Source organism: Seriola aureovittata, chromosome 13, assembly GCF_021018895.1.
Source record: "Seriola aureovittata isolate HTS-2021-v1 ecotype China chromosome 13, ASM2101889v1, whole genome shotgun sequence".
Lineage (NCBI taxonomy): Eukaryota > Metazoa > Chordata > Actinopteri > Carangiformes > Carangidae > Seriola > Seriola aureovittata.
The window spans coordinates 10,093,397-10,099,396 of NC_079376.1; positions in this window are offsets into that span (position 1 = coordinate 10,093,397).

Below are 6,000 nucleotides of genomic sequence, written 5' to 3' on the forward strand. Positions count from 1 at the left end.
ATACCCAAATCTGCTGAGTTGTCCTCTCCCTCCGCTCCTCTCTCTACCGCAATACGACTTTTCCACCCAACTCCCAAAGAAACTTCTTTATATCTTACTCTTCCGGCTATTCTCCTTTTCCTTGTTCCCTCTCTCTGTCTTGTGCGCTCCATGTGCTCCCTCTCTCTTGTTCTATCTTCCTCTTTTTCTTAGAGGCATCAGGTCCAATCCAGCTGTAGTCAATCTAATCCCTCTAATTCAGTTAATCTAATTTTCTGGATATGGTCACACTGCTGATCTCCACTACTGGTCCTCTACAATCTCTCTCTCCGCTCTCTGATTTCTGCCCAAATCCCCCCGGAGCCTGCACTTTCCCACTTCTCCTCTACAACACTTCTAAAAAGTAACTGATTGGCACGAATTTGATCTGGCAAGAGTTTATTATAAAGTATCAAAGTACCAACTATTCGTGGCTCAGTTGAAGGCAGGGAATTGAATTCATGGTAAATCACACTCTTACCTTACATTATACTGTAGATGACTTCCCAGTGTTTGATTTGTTTTAATCACGGTGGCAGTGAATGTGTCAGAGCCATGTTCATGTTGTGTGCCTGCATGACTCTCCTCTCAGTTACTGGCATAAACGCCTGGATGATTCATCCTTACAGCATGTTGCACTGTTTGCTGATTATTAGTGATTAAATTAACATTTTGCAAGTCAACTCTCTTTTGTCGAGGGAAGTTTCTGCTACAGAGCTCATGGTTTCTTTGATTCATTTAAATCTGACTCAAAAATGCAGTAGTATACGCTGTATTGTATATTTTAGCCTGAAAATTCAGCATTGACTGTAACAGCTGGGTTTTTATTTAGTGTTTACCAATGCTAAGGAACATATGAATACCCATGTGTGTCCTGCAACCTGATATACAGATCTTTAAATGTCTGGATAAACTTTTAGTGATGGACCATCTATACATAGGTGCACACACTATAGTATGAACTATCTGTTGGTTTCTAGCAGACTCCTCTCATTCAGTATTCATTAGAAGCTGCCAGTATGCAAATACATGCGTGTTTGAGGGATTACCAAGGTCTATTAACAGATAAGAGGGACTTTCTCGAAATCGCTGGAGATAGGGTATGTAGGTTAAACATTATGGGTCCCAACATTCACTCTTTAATCACATTCCCAGATAAGCTCAGTGTTTTTTTTTTGGTTTTTTTTTGCATCTTGTGGCCCGTTTTAACACTTGCTCACAGCATCACCAACACCACTTGTTTCATCATGCTTTTTCCTGCCGCCACTCTATATTTTGTCTCCCTCTGTCACTCACTTTGCCTCGTCTATCTGTGGCTCCTGGCTGCGGCAAATATCTGCAGTGATTGTCAAAAGAACGAAAGCATTTTATCCGCATGAAAAATCATCTTCTTTGCACGTCCTCCTTTAACTGGTTATCATGTAAAAGTACAGAAGAGAGGAAAAAACACAGTGTGCATGGGGTGGAAAGCAGGAATGGTGTCAGTCTCAGAGAGAGGATTAGGGCCAGGCCAATCACACATTCACAGGAGGTGCTGGGGGAAAGTGGGCCGAATGGGACACACCCTTGTTCCATGTCTCACCGTCTGTTTTTTTTTTTTCCCTTTCTCTCTTTGGACTTTTCTTTTGAGCCTACACTCTCTATCTCCCTGTTCCTTCATCTGTGTCTCTCTGTCCATTCCCCTCACCTCACCTATGGCCCACTTGTGAATTTATAGGTCAACTGTCTGACAATTTCAGGTCTATTTTATTTAATTCCTTCCCAGTGGATGTCAGGAAAATGAGTTACCTGCTGCAGCTCACTTCTCAGAACTGTTACTGCCTGCTGTCTGCTCGATGGATAGACTGCGGGAATGTAATTTGTGCAGGTTTGAAAGTCATGAATAGTAAGAGGGAGGTGTCCAATTAATAGGAGAGAGAATAAGTGAGTGGTAGGGAAACATTTTGTCCATGAATTGTTGAATTTGTGAGGGCTGATTAGAGATGCAACATCCTGATGTGTATTTTCAGCGGCCGTCTGTGTGTAATGGCAGTTGAGACTAATCATGATCCTATTTTTATGTCCCACTAATGATGCAAGGATGGATGAGGCATGTCAAAACTCTTCAGCTGAGTTTCTTCATTAGTCTTTTTTGTTACTTTTTGTTGTCTAGCTACAGTTTCTCTTTCCTCCGCTCCAGCGCTGTCCTCAGCTGCCTTTTCTTCTTCGATCTATCTTCTTTTCCCCAGTGAAATATGGATGTGTTCAGGATGACTGCAATGCAGCTGAAACAACAGCAACGGTCTTACAGATCAGGCAAAAGGGAGGGTAGCCTGTCATCCAGGCCTGCGTGGAGGTTTACAGAGCCCCTGTGCTTTCAGGATTTGGGTTGGACTGGGGCAGCTGAGCAGGTGGGTCATCGGCCTGGCCAACAGATCCTCAAAGATGTGTCAAAGAGAAACCCATACATCCTCTCTCAGAGAAACTGACATAAAACAAGACATAAAAAAAACACAGAATACAGAATAAAAAGACAGAACCAAAAAAGAAAAAACTTAAGGACAAGTAATAAGCCTAAAAGTAATAAGCCTTCAACCCACTATATGGTGAGACTTCAACCAACCATCACACATCAATAGGCATGTCTGCATTATTATGTTTTCAGCTGCCTCGCACTGACCTAAGTGCTTCTCAGTGTCAATAATTAATTAATTAATTAATTAATTAAATAGATAATAACTAATTACTTTCTCTGGTAATTGATTCATGTATTGGTCTATAAAATAGGATAAAAAAAGAATCATTTCATGTTTTGCTGATGAAATTTCTGTACTTCTACTTAAGTAAGGTTCCTAATGCAGGACTTCTACTTGTAGTGGAGTATTTTTACAGTGTTGTGCCTTCAGATCTGAATACCTCTTCCAACACCACTGGTAATTTGCTGTGGTTGCACTCTTGCATAAAAATTGAAGCTGCGTTATACGACTCTTGACTTTCACTCATTTTAGGCGTTTAGATTGGCTCCTTTTTGCAGAATCCAATTCTGTCCTGTCTCAGTGATCAGCGCTGTCTGTCACTGTCCTGCTGCCTATCAGCCTGGGATGACAGACAATTAGTGACAGTAGAAATGGCTTTTTCTGCAGACCCATTCCTCCTGAATTCCCTTGTCACAGCTCATTGCGATAAGACAGTGACTGCAGAAGCACTGTGAGTGGGATAGCGGGGCAATTATACTGTGCATTCATTTTTCAACAGCCACTTGGGCTAAGGAGCACAAACGCTCATGCACGCGCACATATACATGAATACTAACCATAGCACTTAGACAACAGGGCCTGCTGCATCGAATGCACACACAAAATTTCATTCTAGAGTCTTTGTGTGTTTGTGTTTGTGTGTTGTGACGAACCCCACCATACACAGTTGTTTTTTTTAGCCACTTGATTAAGAAAAAAAAAAAAAGCTGAAAGTCATATTAAGAGTCGAGATGCACTCTGCCACAGCATATCTGAAAACTACTCACTTATTCAATGCACAGAAGCAATTAGGAGAAAATGAAATCTCTGCATTTGTTAGCAGAGTTGCTGTTTATTGCTCTGGCAGCAGAGCTGATTATTTTTGACTGCTGGCACCCTTACAGCCAGAAAAAAGAGAGTCCCAAGTGTCAGATATCTTCAGGAAAATAATCTCTTTTGCTCATTCTATTATCAGGGAACTGAGATGTTAATGTGTTGCTGGGTGTCTTTGCTAAAGCTGGAAATTGGTGCTGGTTAGAGTCTCCTGAAGTAAACCTATAGTATGATTGACATCACTGTGGCTGACCTAACATGTTGAGCGTCTTACCACCGCCCACTCCTGTGTTACTGGAAATGAGTGTGGGTAAAATTCGCAGAGAAAAGATGCAACTCATCTGCCATATATTTCTGTATGTGCCTGCATTACTCATCAGTTTAAATAACCACTTGCCTGTCAGGTTTAGGATAAGGGATTAAGTTTGACAGAAACACCTGCTGTGTTAAGCACCAGTTTCAGTAACAATGATGCAGACACTGAAAGATATCGTGTTAGGAACTGCAAGCTTTATGCTGCACATTTTTTGGAATTTGACATCGTTCTACATACACATAATTCCTCCACATATTTGGAAAAAAAAGATTCATTAATCTTACCTTAGAAACTGTGAAATTGTTTTTTAATCTTATGAATTTACATGCTACTAATTTTCCATCATTTATGTCCATTAACCTGAAACTAACATCACATTAAGATCTCATTAATATCCAATGAAGTATTTTAATAAATGGCTTGTTCATTTACAACAAATTACTGATTTTTTTAACGCCACAAAGATATTAACAGATGAAACAAATAAACAACTATAAAATAGTCTGATAGTCTGTTCAATTGCTCAGTAATTATTCCTGTTTCTTTTCTGGAGACAGAGCGAGTGTTAAAATATTTTAACTCAGCTGCAGTGCAGCACCATTTTTTTTTTTTTTTTTTAAATGTAACCTTCAGATTAACAACCTCATATTAAGCACTACATTTAAACACCATTCAGGAGCATTAAACATGGCCAATGTTGCCTGATGAGTAGCTCATACTTACAGCAGCAGTAAGTGGTGGTCCCATGTGTAAATAGCATGTAGTGTATAAATAGCGTGTGTGTGTGTGTGTGTGTGCGCATTAAGTACCTGTTCCAGGTCATGATTCAGAGCAACCTGAGAAACATGGCTCAACACTAAAAGCTAAAAGATGCATTTATAAACAACCAATTACTTTGTCTTTGCATGCATGGATGTGTGTATGCAGTTGTATAATGTATGTTGTGTGCACTCAAAGTGTTTGGTGTGTATGAGCCCAAATGAGGACAATTCTCCCAGGTGCAACTTCTTATTAGAAAAAGGACGCGTGAGCAGTTTCATTTATCATATGGAAATGGCGATGTCACTGAAACTTAAATAAAAAACATAAATATCTCACTTGGAACAAAGGTGAACTTTCACATACTAAGTTTCAAACAGCTTAGTATGTGAAATTAAATGTTTTCTCTATTTCAATTAAAGAATTAATACACATTACCAGATGGTGTATACTGTCTTATTCTAAGACAAGATGCTGTTGATAAAACAGAGTATTCTGCGCAGGAAACTGGTGTCATGCAAATCGCAGTGGTCTTGATTTAAAGCTGACCTTTGCACCTTGACCCTTTGCATCTCTGAATCGGCAGAGTTGGATAGTGTGCACTCAGCATCTCACTGCTTTGTACAGAGGGAGCTGAAGGGGCAGAAGATGTAGGAGATGGGAGGAGCTGGGACTCTTGAGTGGAGCTCCAGAGGTCTGAGGGTCAAAGGGAGGCAGTGGGCCTCTGAGACCTGTCTTGATCTCCTGGTCAATGCTCTCAAAGCATCCCACTTTATGATGCAACGTGTGTGTGCTTCTCTGATCAGCAGTTTGTCGTATGTTAGCATTTTTACAATGCACTGGGATATAGATTTAGTAAAAGAAATCGACTTGGGAAAATATAGATTGTTGTAAAACAAGCATTAGAATAATGGACAATGATACTCAACTGCCATGTTCGTGACATCTTGTCAGACTAATACAACATGTGATTCAGATTCAATCTGGACTCTTCCTTTATGCATACAGATATGCATAGGTCACTATACAATGCAAACACTCAGACAGGATGTTCTACACTATAATCAGCAATATTTTAACCAGAATTTACAGTGTAACCTTGAAGCCAGAAGTGGGAATTCCAAAACCCGACAGGTAATTCTTCTCTGATTAGTTTAGCTCATATTTCTTGGACTTGCTGAAGGATTATTCAGAGTAAGACACTGGAACATTTTCCTTCAGGCCTTGGCAAGCTCCACTAAGCATTCTCAACTGTATTTGACATCCTGTATATTGAGCCAGGAGTTTTGAAGAAATGAGCATGCAGATGGTAAAATCTTCCAAAGTAGATCATTACCCACATGGCACTTTTCTCTAATG